The sequence below is a fragment of the Entelurus aequoreus genome, linkage group LG14 (assembly GCF_033978785.1).
Source record: "Entelurus aequoreus isolate RoL-2023_Sb linkage group LG14, RoL_Eaeq_v1.1, whole genome shotgun sequence".
Lineage (NCBI taxonomy): Eukaryota > Metazoa > Chordata > Actinopteri > Syngnathiformes > Syngnathidae > Entelurus > Entelurus aequoreus.
The window spans coordinates 48,688,967-48,707,870 of NC_084744.1; the positions used below are offsets into that span (position 1 = coordinate 48,688,967).

The 18,904-nt window shown below is 47.4% G+C and overlaps 2 protein-coding genes across 3 annotated transcripts in view; one reads left to right on the forward strand and one right to left on the reverse strand.

The window, feature by feature from the left end:
• Positions 1-18,904, forward strand: part of LOC133664977 (uncharacterized) — a 40,600-nt gene that overhangs the window by 13,692 nt on the left and 8,004 nt on the right. The window lies entirely within an intron of this gene.
• The window catches only part of fggy (FGGY carbohydrate kinase domain containing), a 94,358-nt gene that overhangs the window by 4,265 nt on the left and 71,189 nt on the right, over positions 1-18,904 (reverse strand). The gene's annotated exons all lie outside the window — the stretch shown is intronic.

Genomic DNA, 18,904 nt, shown 5'->3' on the forward strand with positions numbered 1-18,904 from the left:
CACCAGTATCAACACAATGTTCGGTCAGATATTTCCCACCTTCCTTCCAAGAAATACAGGATCTTGCATTAAAGCAACAACTTTATTTAACTTTTTTGTGTGCTGTGAATTAGGGCTGAATGATTATTTTGATTGGTATTGTAATCACGATTATTTATTAATTTGAATTCATTTCTTGTACCACCAAAACACAACTTTGTAGTTAAAAAAACTGATATAAATTACTAATAAATAAACCAAAATAAGCAACATATTAGTAATAATAAATTAAAATAACATGTTACTAGTTGTGTATGGTGGCCATGTTGACGGGAGAGTCAGGTGACTAGTTGTGTTTGGTGGCCATGTTGGCAGGAGAGTCAGGTGACTAGTTGTGTTTGGTGGCCATGTTGGCAGGAGAGTCCGGTGACTGGTTATGTTTGGTGGCCATGTTGGCAGGAAAGTCAGGTGACTAGTTGTGTTTGGTGGCCATGTTGGCAGGAAAGTCAGGTGACTAGTTGTGTTTGGTGGCCATGTTGGCAGGAGAGTCAGGTGACTAGTTGTGTTTGGTGGCCATGTTGGCAGGAGAGTCAGGTGACTAGTTGTGTTTGGTGGCCATGTTGGCAGGAGAGTCAGGTGACTAGTTGTGTTTGGTGGCCATGTTGGCCGGAAAGTCAGGTGACTAGTTGTGTTTGGTGGCCATGTTGGCAGGAAAGTCAGGTGACTAGTTGTGTTTGGTGGCCATGTTGGCAGGAGAGTCAGGTGACTAGTTGTGTTTGGTGGCCATGTTGGCAGGAGAGTCAGGTGACTAGTTGTGTTTGGTGGCCATGTTGGCAGGAGAGTCAGGTGACTAGTTGTGTTTGGTGGCCATGTTGGCAGGAGAGTCAGGTGACTAGTTGTGTTTGGTGGCCATGTTGGCAGGAGAGTCAGGTGACTAGTTGTGTTTGGTGGACATGTTGGCAGGAGAGTCAGGTGACTAGTTGTGTTTGGTGGCCATGTTGGCAGGAAAGTCAGGTGACTAGTTGTGTTTGGTGGCCATGTTGGCAGGAGAGTCAGGTGACTAGTTGTGTTTGGTGGCCATGCTGGCAGGAGAGTCAGGTGACTAGTTTTAGTTTGGTGGCCATGTTGGCAGGAGAGTCAGGTGACTAGTTGTGTTTGGTGGCCATGTTGGCAGGAGAGAAACGTGACTAGTTGTGTTTGGTGGCCGTGTTGGCAGGAGAGTCAGGTGACTAGTTGTGTTTGGTGGCCATGTTGGCAGGAGAGTCAGGTGACTAGTTGTTTGGTGGCCATGTTGGCAGGAGAGTCAGGTGACTAGTTGTGTTTGGTGGCCATGTTGGCAGGAGAGTCAGGTGACTAGTTATGTTTGGTGGCCATGTTGTTAGGAGAGTCAGGTGACTGGTTGTGTTTGGTGGCCATGTTAGCGGGAGAGTCAGGTGACTAGTTTTGTTTGGTGGCCATGTTGGCAGGAGAGTCAGGCGACTAGTTTTGTTTGGTGGCCGTGTTGGCAGGAGAGTCAGGTGACTAGTTGTGTTTGGTGGCCATGTTGGCAGGAGAGTCAGGCCACTAGTTTTGTTTGGTGGCCGTGTTGGCTGGAGAGTCAGGTGACTAGTTGTGTTTGGTGGCCATGTTGGCAGAAGAGAAACGTGACTAGTTGTGTTTGATGACCATGTTGGCAGGAGAGTCAGGTGACTAGTTGTGTTTGGTGGCCGTGTTGGCAGGAGAGTCAGGTGACTGGTTGTGTTTGGTGGCCATGTTAGCGGGAGAGTCAGGTGACTAGTTTTGTTTGGTGGCCATGTTGGCAGGAGAGTCAGGCGACTAGTTTTGTTTGGTGGCCGTGTTGGCAGGAGAGTCAGGTGACTAGTTGTGTTTGGTGGCCATGTTGGCAGGAGAGTCAGGCGACTAGTTTTGTTTGGTGGCCGTGTTGGCTGGAGAGTCAGGTGACTAGTTGTGTTTGGTGGCCATGTTGGCAGAAGAGAAACGTGACTAGTTGTGTTTGATGACCATGTTGGCAGGAGAGTCAGGTGACTAGTTGTGTTTGGTGGCCATGTTGGCAGGAGAGTCAGGTGACTAGTTGTGTTTGGTGGCCATGTTGGCAGGAGAGTCAGGTGACTAGTTGTGTTTGGTGGCCATGTTGGCAGGAGAGTCAGGCGACTAGTTTTGTTTGGTGGCCGTGTTGGCTGGAGAGTCAGGTGACTAGTTGTGTTTGGTGGCCATGTTGGCAGAAGAGAAACGTGACTAGTTGTGTTTGATGACCATGTTGGCAGGAGAGTCAGGTGACTAGTTGTGTTTGGTGGCCGTGTTGGCAGGAGATTCAGGTGACTAGTTGTGTTTGGTGGCCATGTTAGCAGGAGAGTCAGGTGACTAGTTGTGTTTGATGACCATGTTGGCAGGAGAGTCAGGTGACTAGTTGTGTTTGGTGGCCGTGTTGGCAGGAGATTCAGGTGACTAGTTGTTTGGTGGCCATGTTGGCAGGAGAGTCAGGTGGCTAGTTGTGTTTGGTGGCCATGTTGGCAGGAGAGTCAGGTGACTAGTTGTGTTTGATGACCATGTTGGCAGGAGAGTCAGGTGACTAGTTGTGTTTGGTGGCCGTGTTGGCAGGAGATTCAGGTGACTAGTTGTGTTTGGTGGCCATGTTGGCAGGAGAGTCAGGTGACTAGTTGTTTGGTGGCCATGTTGGCAGGAGAGTCAGGTGACTAGTTGTGTTTGGTGGCCATGTTGGCAGGAGAGTCAGGTGACTAGTTGTGTTTGGTGGCCATGTTGTTAGGAGAGTCAGGTGACTAGTTGTGTTTGGTGGCCATGTTGGCAGGAGAGTCAGGTGACTAGTTGTTTGGTGGCCATGTTGGCAGGAGAGTCAGGTGACTAGTTGTGTTTGGTGGCCATGTTGGCAGGAGAGTCAGGTGACTAGTTGTTTGGTGGCCATGTTGGCAGGAGAGTCAGGTGACTAGTTGTGTTTGGTGGCCATGTTGGCAGGAGAGTCAGGTGACTGGTTGTGTTTGGTGGCCATGTTAGCGGGAGAGTCAGGTGACTAGTTTTGTTTGGTGGCCATGTTGGCAGGAGAATCAGGCGACTAGTTTTGTTTGGTGGCCGTGTTGGCAGGAGAGTCAGGTGACTAGTTGTGTTTGGTGGCCATGTTGGCAGGAGAGTCAGGCGACTAGTTTTGTTTGGTGGCCGTGTTGGCTGGAGAGTCAGGTGACTAGTTGTGTTTGGTGGCCATGTTGGCAGAAGAGAAACGTGACTAGTTGTGTTTGATGACCATGTTGGCAGGAGAGTCAGGTGACTAGTTGTGTTTGGTGGCCGTGTTGGCAGGAGATTCAGGTGACTAGTTGTGTTTGGTGGCCATGTTGGCAGGAGAGTCAGGTGACTAGTTGTGTTTGGTGGCCATGTTGGCAGGAGAGTCAGGTGACTAGTTGTGTTTGGTGGCCATGTTGGCAGGAGAGTCAGGCGACTAGTTTTGTTTGGTGGCCGTGTTGGCTGGAGAGTCAGGTGACTAGTTGTGTTTGGTGGCCATGTTGGCAGAAGAGAAACGTGACTAGTTGTGTTTGATGACCATGTTGGCAGGAGAGTCAGGTGACTAGTTGTGTTTGGTGGCCGTGTTGGCAGGAGATTCAGGTGACTAGTTGTGTTTGGTGGCCATGTTAGCAGGAGAGTCAGGTGACTAGTTGTGTTTGATGACCATGTTGGCAGGAGAGTCAGGTGACTAGTTGTGTTTGGTGGCCGTGTTGGCAGGAGATTCAGGTGACTAGTTGTTTGGTGGCCATGTTGGCAGGAGAGTCAGGTGGCTAGTTGTGTTTGATGACCATGTTGGCAGGAGAGTCAGGTGACTAGTTGTGTTTGGTGGCCGTGTTGGCAGGAGATTCAGGTGACTAGTTGTGTTTGGTGGCCATGTTGGCAGGAGAGTCAGGTGACTAGTTGTTTGGTGGCCATGTTGGCAGGAGAGTCAGGTGACTAGTTGTGTTTGGTGGCCATGTTGGCAGGAGAGTCAGGTGACTAGTTGTGTTTGGTGGCCATGTTGTTAGGAGAGTCAGGTGACTAGTTGTGTTTGGTGGCCATGTTGGCAGGAGAGTCAGGTGACTAGTTGTTTGGTGGCCATGTTGGCAGGAGAGTCAGGTGGCTAGTCGTGTTTGGTGGCCATGTTGGCAGGAGAGTCAGGTGACTAGTTTTGTTTGGTGGCCATGTTGGCAGGAGAGTCAGGTGACTAGTTTTGTTTGGTGGCCATGTTGGCAGGAGAGTCAAGCGACTAGTTTTGTTTGGTGGCCATGTTGGCAGGAGAGTCAGGTGACCAGTTGTGTTTGGTGGCCATGTTGGCAGAAGAGAAACGTGACTAGTTGTGTTTGATGACCATGTTGGCAGGAGAGTCAGGTGACTAGTTGTGTTTGGTGGCCGTGTTGGCAGGAGATTCAGGTGACTAGTTGTGTTTGGTGGCCATGTTGGCAGGAGAGTCAGGTGACTAGTTGTGTTTGGTGGCCATGTTGGCAGGAGAGTCAGGTGACTAGTTGTGTTTGGTGGCCATGTTGGCAGGAGAGTCAGGTGACTAGTTGTGTTTGGTGGCCATGTTGGCAGGAGAGTCAGGTGACCAGTTGTGTTTGGTGGCTATGTTGGCAGAAGAGAAACGTGACTAGTTGTGTTTGATGACCATGTTGGCAGGAGAGTCAGGTGACTAGTTGTGTTTGGTGGCCGTGTTGGCAGGAGATTCAGGTGACTAGTTGTGTTTGGTGGCCATGTTGGCAGGAGAGTCAGGTGACTAGTTGTGTTTGGTGGCCATGTTGGCTGGAGAGTCAGGTGACCAGTTGTGTTTGGTGGCCATGTTGGCAGAAGAGAAACGTGACTAGTTGTGTTTGATGACCATGTTGGCAGGAGAGTCAGGTGACTAGTTGTGTTTGGTGGCCGTGTTGGCAGGAGATTCAGGTGACTAGTTGTGTTTGGTGGCCATGTTGGCAGGAGAGTCAGGTGACTAGTTGTGTTTGGTGGCCATGTTGGCAGGAGAGTCACGTGACCAGTTGTGTTTGGTGGCCATGTTGGCAGAAGAGAAACGTGACTAGTTGTGTTTGATGACCATGTTGGCAGGAGAGTCAGGTGACTAGTTGTGTTTGGTGGCCGTGTTGGCAGGAGATTCAGGTGACTAGTTGTGTTTGGTGGCCATGTTGGCAGGAGAGTCAGGTGACTAGTTGTGTTTGGTGGCCATGTTGGCAGGAGAGTCAGGTGACTAGTTGTGTTTGGTGGCCATGTTGGCAGGAGAGTCAGGTGACTAGTTGTGTTTGGTGGCCATGTTGGCAGGAGAGTCAGGTGACCAGTTGTGTTTGGTGGCCATGTTGGCAGAAGAGAAACGTGACTAGTTGTGTTTGATGACCATGTTGGCAGGAGAGTCAGGTGACTAGTTGTGTTTGGTGGCCGTGTTGGCAGGAGATTCAGGTGACTAGTTGTGTTTGGTGGCCATGTTGGCAGGAGAGTCAGGTGACTAGTTGTGTTTGGTGGCCATGTTGGCAGGAGAGTCAGGTGACCAGTTGTGTTTGGTGGCCATGTTGGCAGAAGAGAAACGTGACTAGTTGTGTTTGATGACCATGTTGGCAGGAGAGTCAGGTGACTAGTTGTGTTTGGTGGCCGTGTTGGCAGGAGATTCAGGTGACTAGTTGTGTTTGGTGGCCATGTTGGCAGGAGAGTCAGGTGACTAGTTGTGTTTGGTGGCCATGTTGGCTGGAGAGTCAGGTGACCAGTTGTGTTTGGTGGCTATGTTGGCAGAAGAGAAACGTGACTAGTTGTGTTTGATGACCATGTTGGCAGGAGATTCAGGTGACTAGTTGTGTTTGGTGGCCATGTTGGCAGGAGAGTCAGGTGACTAGTTGTGTTTGGTGGCCATGTTGGCAGGAGAGTCAGGTGACTAGTTGTGTTTGGTGGCCATGTTGGCAGGAAAGTCAGGTGACTAGTTGTGTTTGGTGGCCATGTTGGCAGGAAAGTCAGGTGACTAGTTGTGTTTGGTGGCCATGTTGGCAGGAGAGTCAGGTGACTAGTTGTGTTTGGTGGCCATGTTGGCAGGAGAGTCAGGTGACTAGTTGTGTTTGGTGGCCATGTTGGCAGGAGAGTCAGGTGACTAGTTGTGTTTGGTGGCCATGTTGGCAGGAGAGTCAGGTGACTAGTTGTGTTTGGTGGCCATGTTGGCAGGAGAGTCAGGTGACTAGTTGTGTTTGGTGGACATGTTGGCAGGAGAGTCAGGTGACTAGTTGTGTTTGGTGGCCATGTTGGCAGGAAAGTCAGGTGACTAGTTGTGTTTGGTGGCCATGTTGGCAGGAGAGTCAGGTGACTAGTTGTGTTTGGTGGCCATGCTGGCAGGAGAGTCAGGTGACTAGTTTTAGTTTGGTGGCCATGTTGGCAGGAGAGTCAGGTGACTAGTTGTGTTTGGTGGCCATGTTGGCAGGAGAGAAACGTGACTAGTTGTGTTTGGTGGCCGTGTTGGCAGGAGAGTCAGGTGACTAGTTGTGTTTGGTGGCCATGTTGGCAGGAGAGTCAGGTGACTAGTTGTTTGGTGGCCATGTTGGCAGGAGAGTCAGGTGACTAGTTGTGTTTGGTGGCCATGTTGGCAGGAGAGTCAGGTGACTAGTTATGTTTGGTGGCCATGTTGTTAGGAGAGTCAGGTGACTGGTTGTGTTTGGTGGCCATGTTAGCGGGAGAGTCAGGTGACTAGTTTTGTTTGGTGGCCATGTTGGCAGGAGAGTCAGGCGACTAGTTTTGTTTGGTGGCCGTGTTGGCAGGAGAGTCAGGTGACTAGTTGTGTTTGGTGGCCATGTTGGCAGGAGAGTCAGGCGACTAGTTTTGTTTGGTGGCCGTGTTGGCTGGAGAGTCAGGTGACTAGTTGTGTTTGGTGGCCATGTTGGCAGAAGAGAAACGTGACTAGTTGTGTTTGATGACCATGTTGGCAGGAGAGTCAGGTGACTAGTTGTGTTTGGTGGCCGTGTTGGCAGGAGAGTCAGGTGACTGGTTGTGTTTGGTGGCCATGTTAGCGGGAGAGTCAGGTGACTAGTTTTGTTTGGTGGCCATGTTGGCAGGAGAGTCAGGCGACTAGTTTTGTTTGGTGGCCGTGTTGGCAGGAGAGTCAGGTGACTAGTTGTGTTTGGTGGCCATGTTGGCAGGAGAGTCAGGCGACTAGTTTTGTTTGGTGGCCGTGTTGGCTGGAGAGTCAGGTGACTAGTTGTGTTTGGTGGCCATGTTGGCAGAAGAGAAACGTGACTAGTTGTGTTTGATGACCATGTTGGCAGGAGAGTCAGGTGACTAGTTGTGTTTGGTGGCCATGTTGGCAGGAGAGTCAGGTGACTAGTTGTGTTTGGTGGCCATGTTGGCAGGAGAGTCAGGTGACTAGTTGTGTTTGGTGGCCATGTTGGCAGGAGAGTCAGGCGACTAGTTTTGTTTGGTGGCCGTGTTGGCTGGAGAGTCAGGTGACTAGTTGTGTTTGGTGGCCATGTTGGCAGAAGAGAAACGTGACTAGTTGTGTTTGATGACCATGTTGGCAGGAGAGTCAGGTGACTAGTTGTGTTTGGTGGCCGTGTTGGCAGGAGATTCAGGTGACTAGTTGTGTTTGGTGGCCATGTTAGCAGGAGAGTCAGGTGACTAGTTGTGTTTGATGACCATGCTGGCAGGAGAGTCAGGTGACTAGTTGTGTTTGGTGGCCGTGTTGGCAGGAGATTCAGGTGACTAGTTGTTTGGTGGCCATGTTGGCAGGAGAGTCAGGTGGCTAGTTGTGTTTGGTGGCCATGTTGGCAGGAGAGTCAGGTGACTAGTTGTGTTTGATGACCATGTTGGCAGGAGAGTCAGGTGACTAGTTGTGTTTGGTGGCCGTGTTGGCAGGAGATTCAGGTGACTAGTTGTGTTTGGTGGCCATGTTGGCAGGAGAGTCAGGTGACTAGTTGTTTGGTGGCCATGTTGGCAGGAGAGTCAGGTGACTAGTTGTGTTTGGTGGCCATGTTGGCAGGAGAGTCAGGTGACTAGTTGTGTTTGGTGGCCATGTTGTTAGGAGAGTCAGGTGACTAGTTGTGTTTGGTGGCCATGTTGGCAGGAGAGTCAGGTGACTAGTTGTTTGGTGGCCATGTTGGCAGGAGAGTCAGGTGACTAGTTGTGTTTGGTGGCCATGTTGGCAGGAGAGTCAGGTGACTAGTTGTTTGGTGGCCATGTTGGCAGGAGAGTCAGGTGACTAGTTGTGTTTGGTGGCCATGTTGGCAGGAGAGTCAGGTGACTGGTTGTGTTTGGTGGCCATGTTAGCGGGAGAGTCAGGTGACTAGTTTTGTTTGGTGGCCATGTTGGCAGGAGAATCAGGCGACTAGTTTTGTTTGGTGGCCGTGTTGGCAGGAGAGTCAGGTGACTAGTTGTGTTTGGTGGCCATGTTGGCAGGAGAGTCAGGCGACTAGTTTTGTTTGGTGGCCGTGTTGGCTGGAGAGTCAGGTGACTAGTTGTGTTTGGTGGCCATGTTGGCAGAAGAGAAACGTGACTAGTTGTGTTTGATGACCATGTTGGCAGGAGAGTCAGGTGACTAGTTGTGTTTGGTGGCCGTGTTGGCAGGAGATTCAGGTGACTAGTTGTGTTTGGTGGCCATGTTGGCAGGAGAGTCAGGTGACTAGTTGTGTTTGGTGGCCATGTTGGCAGGAGAGTCAGGTGACTAGTTGTGTTTGGTGGCCATGTTGGCAGGAGAGTCAGGCGACTAGTTTTGTTTGGTGGCCGTGTTGGCTGGAGAGTCAGGTGACTAGTTGTGTTTGGTGGCCATGTTGGCAGAAGAGAAACGTGACTAGTTGTGTTTGATGACCATGTTGGCAGGAGAGTCAGGTGACTAGTTGTGTTTGGTGGCCGTGTTGGCAGGAGATTCAGGTGACTAGTTGTGTTTGGTGGCCATGTTAGCAGGAGAGTCAGGTGACTAGTTGTGTTTGATGACCATGTTGGCAGGAGAGTCAGGTGACTAGTTGTGTTTGGTGGCCGTGTTGGCAGGAGATTCAGGTGACTAGTTGTTTGGTGGCCATGTTGGCAGGAGAGTCAGGTGGCTAGTTGTGTTTGATGACCATGTTGGCAGGAGAGTCAGGTGACTAGTTGTGTTTGGTGGCCGTGTTGGCAGGAGATTCAGGTGACTAGTTGTGTTTGGTGGCCATGTTGGCAGGAGAGTCAGGTGACTAGTTGTTTGGTGGCCATGTTGGCAGGAGAGTCAGGTGACTAGTTGTGTTTGGTGGCCATGTTGGCAGGAGAGTCAGGTGACTAGTTGTGTTTGGTGGCCATGTTGTTAGGAGAGTCAGGTGACTAGTTGTGTTTGGTGGCCATGTTGGCAGGAGAGTCAGGTGACTAGTTGTTTGGTGGCCATGTTGGCAGGAGAGTCAGGTGGCTAGTCGTGTTTGGTGGCCATGTTGGCAGGAGAGTCAGGTGACTAGTTTTGTTTGGTGGCCATGTTGGCAGGAGAGTCAGGTGACTAGTTTTGTTTGGTGGCCATGTTGGCAGGAGAGTCAAGCGACTAGTTTTGTTTGGTGGCCATGTTGGCAGGAGAGTCAGGTGACCAGTTGTGTTTGGTGGCCATGTTGGCAGAAGAGAAACGTGACTAGTTGTGTTTGATGACCATGTTGGCAGGAGAGTCAGGTGACTAGTTGTGTTTGGTGGCCGTGTTGGCAGGAGATTCAGGTGACTAGTTGTGTTTGGTGGCCATGTTGGCAGGAGAGTCAGGTGACTAGTTGTGTTTGGTGGCCATGTTGGCAGGAGAGTCAGGTGACTAGTTGTGTTTGGTGGCCATGTTGGCAGGAGAGTCAGGTGACTAGTTGTGTTTGGTGGCCATGTTGGCAGGAGAGTCAGGTGACCAGTTGTGTTTGGTGGCTATGTTGGCAGAAGAGAAACGTGACTAGTTGTGTTTGATGACCATGTTGGCAGGAGAGTCAGGTGACTAGTTGTGTTTGGTGGCCGTGTTGGCAGGAGATTCAGGTGACTAGTTGTGTTTGGTGGCCATGTTGGCAGGAGAGTCAGGTGACTAGTTGTGTTTGGTGGCCATGTTGGCAGGAGAGTCACGTGACCAGTTGTGTTTGGTGGCCATGTTGGCAGAAGAGAAACGTGACTAGTTGTGTTTGATGACCATGTTGGCAGGAGAGTCAGGTGACTAGTTGTGTTTGGTGGCCGTGTTGGCAGGAGATTCAGGTGACTAGTTGTGTTTGGTGGCCATGTTGGCAGGAGAGTCAGGTGACTAGTTGTGTTTGGTGGCCATGTTGGCAGGAGAGTCAGGTGACTAGTTGTGTTTGGTGGCCATGTTGGCAGGAGAGTCAGGTGACTAGTTGTGTTTGGTGGCCATGTTGGCAGGAGAGTCAGGTGACCAGTTGTGTTTGGTGGCCATGTTGGCAGAAGAGAAACGTGACTAGTTGTGTTTGATGACCATGTTGGCAGGAGAGTCAGGTGACTAGTTGTGTTTGGTGGCCGTGTTGGCAGGAGATTCAGGTGACTAGTTGTGTTTGGTGGCCATGTTGGCAGGAGAGTCAGGTGACTAGTTGTGTTTGGTGGCCATGTTGGCAGGAGAGTCAGGTGACCAGTTGTGTTTGGTGGCCATGTTGGCAGAAGAGAAACGTGACTAGTTGTGTTTGATGACCATGTTGGCAGGAGAGTCAGGTGACTAGTTGTGTTTGGTGGCCGTGTTGGCAGGAGATTCAGGTGACTAGTTGTGTTTGGTGGCCATGTTGGCAGGAGAGTCAGGTGACTAGTTGTGTTTGGTGGCCATGTTGGCTGGAGAGTCAGGTGACCAGTTGTGTTTGGTGGCTATGTTGGCAGAAGAGAAACGTGACTAGTTGTGTTTGATGACCATGTTGGCAGGAGATTCAGGTGACTAGTTGTGTTTGGTGGCCATGTTGGCAGGAGAGTCAGGTGACTAGTTGTGTTTGGTGGCCATGTTGGCAGGAGAGTCAGGTGACCAGTTGTGTTTGGTGGCCATGTTGGCAGAAGAGAAACGTGACTAGTTGTGTTTGATGACCATGTTGGCAGGAGAGTCAGGTGACTAGTTGTGTTTGGTGGCCGTGTTGGCAGGAGATTCAGGTGACTAGTTGTGTTTGGTGGCCATGTTGGCAGGAGAGTCAGGTGACTAGTTGTGTTTGGTGGCCATGTTGGCAGGAGAGTCAGGTGACCAGTTGTGTTTGGTGGCCATGTTGGCAGAAGAGAAACGTGACTAGTTGTGTTTGATGACCATGTTGGCAGGAGAGTCAGGTGACTAGTTGTGTTTGGTGGCCGTGTTGGCAGGAGATTCAGGTGACTAGTTGTGTTTGGTGGCCATGTTGGCAGGAGAGTCAGGTGACTAGTTGTGTTTGGTGGCCATGTTGGCTGGAGAGTCAGGTGACCAGTTGTGTTTGGTGGCCATGTTGGCAGAAGAGAAACGTGACTAGTTGTGTTTGATGACCATGTTGGCAGGAGAGTCAGGTGACTAGTTGTGTTTGGTGGCCATGTTGGCAGGAGAGTCAGGTGACCAGTTGTGTTTGGTGGCCATGTTGGCAGAAGAGAAACGTGACTAGTTGTGTTTGGTGGCCATGTTGGCAGGAGAGTCAGGTGACTAGTTGTGTTTGGTGGCCGTGTTGGCAGGAGATTCAGGTGACTAGTTGTGTTTGGTGGTCATGTTGGCAGGAGAGTCAGGTGACTAGTTGTGTTTGGTGGCCATGTTGGCAGGAGAGTCAGGTGACCAGTTGTGTTTGGTGGCCATGTTGGCAGAAGAGAAACGTGACTAGTTGTGTTTGGTGGCCATGTTGGCAGGAGAGTCAGGTGACTAGTTGTGTTTGGTGGCCGTGTTGGCAGGAGATTCAGGTGACTAGTTGTGTTTGGTGGCCATGTTGGCAGGAGAGTCAGGTGACTAGTTGTTTGGTGGCCATGTTGGCAGGAGAGTCAGGTGACTAGTTGTGTTTGGTGGCCATGTTGGCAGGAGAGTCAGGTGACTAGTTGTTTGGTGGCCATGTTGGCAGGAGAGTCAGGTGACTAGTTGTTTGGTGGCCATGTTGGCAGGAGAGTCAGGTGGCTAGTTGTGTTTGGTGGCCATGTTGGCAGGAGAGTCAGGTGACTAGTTGTGTTTGGTGGCCATGTTGGCAGGAGAGTCAGGTGACTAGTTGTGTTTGATGGCCATGTTGGCAGGAGAGTCAGGTGACTAGTTGTGTTTGGTGGCCATGTTGGCAGGAGAGTCAGGTGACTAGTTGTGTTTGGTGGCTATGTTAGCGGGAGAGTCAGGTGACTAGTTTTGTTTGGTGGCCATGTTGGCGGGAGAGTCAGGTGACTAGTTTTGTTTGGTGGCCATGTTGGCAGGAGAGTCAGGTGACTAGTTGTGTTTGGTGGCCATGTTGGCAGGAGAGTCAGGTGACTAGTTGTTTGGTGGCCATGTTGGCGGGAGAGTCAGGTGACTAGTTGTGTTTGGTGGCCATGTTGGCGGGAGAGTCAGGTGACTAGTTGTGTTTGGTGGCCATGTTGGCAGGAGAGTCAGGTGACTAGTTGTGTTTGGTGGCCATGTTGGCAGGAGAGTCAGGTGACTAGTTGTGTTTGGTGGCCATGTTGGCAGGAGAGTCAGGTGACTAGTTGTGTTTGGTGGCCATGTTGGCAGGAGAGTCAGGTGACTAGTTGTTTGGTGGCCATGTTGGCAGGAGAGAAATGTGACTAGTTGTGTTTGATGGCCATGTTGGCGGGACAGTCAGGTGACTAGTTGTTTGGTGGCCATGTTGGCAGGAGAGTCAGGTGACTAGTTGTGTTTGGTGGCCATGTTGGCGGGACAGTCAGGTGACTAGTTGTTTGGTGGCCATGTTGGCAGGAGAGTCAGGTGACTAGTTGTGTTTGGTGGCCGTGTTGGCAGGAGAGTCAGGTGACTAGTTGTGTTTGGTGGCCATGTTGGCAGGAGAGTCAGGTGACTAGTTGTGTTTGGTGGCCATGTTGGAGGGCATTGAAACAAGATTTTACGGTAAAAAAAACAAAACCTGGCAGCTCTATTGCTTGAATTTTACCGCTGAAAACAGTGGTATGGTTTTTCCATTCCATTAATTCAGATTTTTTTAATGCTGTAAAAAAAAACACTGCTTTTACTGTAAACTTCTGGTGACTGAGCTGACAGTTTAAAATTTATTTTGCAGCTTATGTAAAAAAATATATTAATGTATTATATGAATATGTATATTACTCATTGTTAAAAGCGGCCCTATGAGGGCAACCATAAGTGTGATGTGGCTCTCAATGAAAACGAGTTTGACACCCCTGGTCTATAGGAACTGCTTGGGGTCACTTGTAAAAAAAAAAAGGGACTGTATCCCTTGCAGACTGTATTGTTTTATATTGTAGGAACCAGAAATGTAATAACAGAAAGAAACAACCCCGTTTGTGTGGGAGGGTCACAAACATATTTTATGAGGAATAACTGAAATATGAAAACATTACAACTCTTCGTTTTTAAGATTTTGAAGAACAACCACCCAGTAAATGCAAAAACGCACCTATTTTAATTGGGGTTATTTTTGACCCCGCTGGTGAAAGAGTGTGGGTATTAGTAAGGTGTCTTAAATACAGTGTTGGGACTAACACGTTACTTTGTAACGCCGTTAGTTTCGGCGGTAACTAGTAATCTAACGCGTTATTTTTTATATTCAGTAACTCAGTTACCGTTACTACATGATGCGTTACTGCGTTATTTTACGTTATTTTTTATGTAGTATCGGCTAGAAACAGAAGATCTGAGTGTGTTTTATTGGAGCGCTGCAGTGTCGTTCTTGTGTCACAAGCCGGAGGCGCGCTCTGTGTGTTCGGGTGTGGGTGTGGGGAGGGGAGGGGCGCGTGTCTTTGTTTACTAACAACGGAGCCGCAGTCGAGTGTCTTAACGTGTAGACATTCTCACTTCTATTTTTTGTCGAGCACAAAGAAAAGAACATTTTAGTTAAATGTAAGTTGTGTCTTGGATCAAAGATCCCGTCTACTGCCCAAAACAACAGTTCAAATCTGCCTGGTTAGGCTTTGTGTATGTCACGTGTGCCTTCCTTAGGTGAAGCCAGGTTTACAGCTATGTTGTTATTATGCTGTTTGTTACTTTATGTATGTTATGTTGCATTCTATTTAAAATAGTTTTGTCAATTTGTTCTGGCCTGAAATAAATTGGCCCTTTGAAACATATCTTTTTCTGTGTGTGTTGTATGTAGACCACATTGCTTAGCAGAGTTCAGTGATGCAAATGCATGTCAAGTTGATCAACAGATTGTATTATTCTACAGTGCAATAACAGTACTGAAATGAAGGCTAAAAGGGCATTAATGGGAGCCTTAACAAAAAAAATAAGTTACTAAATAGTTACTTTTCACAGTAACACATTACTTTTTGGTGTAAGTAACTGGGTTACTTTTGAAATAAAGTAACTAGTAACTGTAACTAGTTACTGGTTTTCAGTAACTAACCCAACACTGAACATAGCCAACTTGTATAATGCACCTGGCATGGTTCATAATATAAAAGGTTCCAGATTTTACAGTATTTGGAATTAACTCATAACTTTCTGTCATCTGACAGTCTTTAGTGGATTAGATATTGCCCATTCTTGGGTGGTTAGACTGCTGACATTCGGTGTCTAAGTGGGACAGTATTGACAGTCAAAGAGGCATCAGATGTGAGAGATATTAGATGTGTAAGTGGGACAGTCACAGTTGCTAAGAATTAAAAGGTTCATAGAAGAGTCTATAGCACAGGTGTCAAACTCAAGGCCTGGGGGCCAAATCTGGCCCGCCACATTATTTTACATGGCCCGCGAAAGCCTGGAAATAATATGCGTTAATAAAATGCTTAATATTTTCTTACTAAATATATTTGTTCTTTCCATTTTGACATGAAAAATTATGTACTCCATGCAATAGCATATCTTTTAAAATGCAATATCAAAATCAAAATATTATATTATCATGTATTCCAAAAATATTTTGTGTTAAAATAAAGAAATACTGTACTTAAATATCTCCTCGACTTATGATTTCAAAAATGATCAATCAAACTGTAGACTGTAAAAATGACAATAGATTTTACGGTTAAATTACGCCGACTGAGTTTTTTTTTTTTTTTTACTGTAAAATCAACTTATAGTAAGACACTAAAACAATAAAAAACAAACAAAAAAACCTGGCAGCTCTATTGCTTGAATTTTACCGCTAAAAACAGTGGTATGGTTTTTCCATTCCATTAATTCAGATTTTTTTAATGCTGTAAAAAATCAACTGCTATCACTGTAAACTTCTGGTGACTGAGCTGCTATATATATATATATATATGTGTGGGAAAAAAATCACAAGACTATTTCATCTCTACAGGCCTGTTTCATGAGGGGTTCTCCTCAATCCTCAGGAGATTTTAATGGAAGCATTCACATACCATGGTTTATATAGGGCACAGAGCGGGTGGGTACAGGCAGGCGTGGGGGCGTGGTGATTGACTCATGTGTTACCTAGGATGTGTTTCCTTCTGTGACGGCATGCTGATACAATGTCGCTGCGCTTGTTGAGGGATGACAAGTCTGGACGGTATATGATAAACAGTTTCTCTTTTAAGCATAGGTTGCATCTTTTGTTACCACTGTTGTAAGGTGTGCTGGATGCAACAATTTGCCATGTTATTGAGTATTCAACATTATTGTCTTTGAGATTCCAAATGTGTTTGCTGAATTCTGTAGTGTTCCGGAGTCTTGCATCTGAAAGAAGCCTTGTGATTGTTCCATCTGGTTTTGAATTCTCCCTCAGTCAATCCTACGTATGTGTCGGATGTGTTAATGTCCTTGCGTATTACCTTTGCTTGGTAAACGACTGATGATTGCAAGCACCCCCCGTTGAGAGGGCAATCAGGTTTCTTGCGGCAGTTACAGCCTTTGTCGGTTTTGGAGTCGTTCTGCCTGGTGGTGGGCGGCTCCTTGTCAATTGCTTTATTGTGGTTTGAAATGACTTGTCGCATGTTGTTCATGCAGCTGTAGCTCAATTTAATGTTGTTCTTGTTGAATACTTTTCTTAGGGTGTTGCCTTTGGGGAAGTGTTTGTCGATCAGGGTGAGGAATTTGTGGCCAATATTAGTTGAGACGTTTTTGCTGTATGGGGGGTTGTACCAGATAATGTTGTTTCGTTTTCTGCTCCTTTTTGGTTGGTTTCCTGGCGTGGGTTCGTAGGTGAGGGTGAAGTTGTATCCGCATTCGTCAAGTGCTTTTTGGTACGGGGGGGTTGCTTTGTCGAATTCAGCTTTGCTAGATGACAGCATCGATAGTCTTTTATTAATTCCGGTAGGTATTCTTTTCATGGTGGTGGGTGGGTGGTTGCTGTCATGGTGCACGTATTGGAGTGTTGTGTTGGGTTTCGTGAATGGTTGGTAGCTGTTATTCCTCAGGTTGAAAGTATCCTTTCCAGTATTTTATTGAAAAAAAACAGCATACTGCCACCATGTTCTGGACATTGGGGATGCAGCATACACCAATAATAACACAGAAATGTAACTCATCAGATCAGAACTGAATCAGATATTGTACACATTTCTGTTGTGAATAATAAAGGATTCATTTTAAGCTGCCTCTGAATAATAGCATGAAATATTCCAGCACTTTCATAATGTTTAGTTATACTAAAGCGTCACTCAAATCTAAATATATTTATATAGCTTTATCGGGCCTGGCTACATTGATCCATTATGAAACCAACCTGAGATATTTCTGTCCGTTACGCTCATTTCGAAATTGGTAACCGTGCGTTTTCTCTCTCAAAACGGAGTCAAATGTGCCGGAGACACGTGATCAGCCCCACGTTGCAACAAAGGGATCACTTTAACGTTACTCACAAAAAAGCTGAACTCATGAATGCCTGTTGCCACTATGGACTTAAAAAGTTACGTACCGTGAGTTCCCTTCATCCATTGCTCCAACATGTTTCCTTTACAGGTGCTCCTGAAGCAATGTTGTACTTCCGTGCCATTTTGCAGGAAACGGTCTTCTTTGAAGTCTTTGAAGTAAAGTGTTCCCACACTTTTGACGACTTAGGTTGTACACTTTTCTCCATTGAAGCAATAACCTCAAGATGTTTTTCCGCTTAACTATCGGTACTGTTTTCCTGCGCCATTTTTCGAATGTTTCCAGCAAAATAGACGGCGTCGTCACGTGAGCTGCACATGACCACATCATTGGCTGGCTTACTGGCACCTCATGAGACGTAGCCTCAGCGCCGCCCTGGCGCTGTTTTGTACTGTTTTTGTACTTATTTTGATTATTGTTTCTCAGCTGTTTGTAAATGTTGCAGTTTATAAAGGTTCATAAAAATTAAAAAAATATTATTAAAAATTTTAAAAAAGCCTCTGCGCATGCGCATAGCAAAGTTCCAACGAATCGATGACTAAATGAATTTTTATAATTGATTTTAATCGATTAGTTGTTGCAGCTCTAATATATATATATAGACTTAGACTTAGACAAACTTTAATGATCCACAAGGGAAATTGTTCAACACAGTAGCTCAGTTACAATAATGTAAAGGACAATGCAGGTATAAATAAGACTAATATAGCTATAAAAAAATCAAACATATATACGAATATATACATATGTGTACAGAGTAATTTATATACAGATATATTATATTATGTATATAACATATATACAATATAAACCAATGACCATGTACAATATTACAGTATATATCCCACCTTCTACCTTCCTAGTCACGTCCGTTGTGTCCTTGGGCAAGACACTTCACCCTTGCTCCTGATGGCTGCTGGTTAGCGCCTTGCATGGCAGCTCCCGCCATCAGTGTGTGAATGTGTGTGTGAATGGGTGAATGTGGAAATACTGTCAAAGCGCTTTGAGTACCTTGAAGGTAGAAAAGCGCTATACAAGTATAACCCATTTATCATTTATATACAGTCTATATGACAGCAGCAGCATAAAATGGAGAGTAGGTCCAGCAGGAAATAGAAAATAGACATTATAAACAAAGAGAAGTAGCTAACATGTCAGGTGTCAGGTAATAGGCAGATGTCATCTATTGCTGTATGGCGAGTGATTATACAGCTGGATGGAGTGTGGAATGGAGTTCTTGAATCGCACAGTGCGGGAAGGAAGTTGAAGGAGCCTGTTGGAGTATGAACTCCGCTGTCCCTTAATTGTCAGGTGGAGTGGGTGGGCAGGATTGTCCATGATGGCCAGCAGTTTGTCCAGTGACCTCCTGTCCCTCACTGACACAAACGCCTCCAATTGCGTGCCAATATTTTGGCCGGCTTTCCGGATCAGGTTATCAATCCGGTTAGTGTCCCTTTTGCTAGTGCTGCTCCCCCAACAAACCACTGCAAAGTACAGTGCACTGGCCACAACAGACTGATAAAATATCTCAAACAGCTTGCTGCACACATTGAATGACCTAAGCTTCCTCAGAAAAAATAGTCTGCTCATGCCCTTCTTGTAAACAGCTTTGCGTTGTCCTTCCAGTCCAGTCTGCTGTTCAAGTGGACTCCCAGGTACTTGTACTGCTCCACTACTGCCACCTCCCGGCCCTGGATCTTGATGGGCTCCACCGGGGTCACTCTCTTCCTGAAGTCGATTACCAGCTCCTTGGTCTTGTCCACATTAAGGACCAGATGGTTCGCCTGAGACCACTCCACAAAGTCAGAGATCAGTGTCCTGTACTCCAATTCCCGTCCCTCTCCGATACACCCGACCACAGCAGAGTCGTCAGAGTATTTCTGCAGGTGGCAGGACCTGGAACTATACTGGAAGTCTGAGGTGTACAGGGTGAACAGGAAAGGAGACAGGACGGTCCCCTGTGGAGCACCTACACCACTGACCACAGTATCCGACACGGAGCTCCCCAGTCGCACAAACTGGGGCCTGTCAGACAAGTAATCAGTGATCCAGGAGACAATGGACGAACTGACACCCATCCTGAGCAACTTGTCACTCATCAGAATTGGCTGAATGGTGTTAAAGGCACTG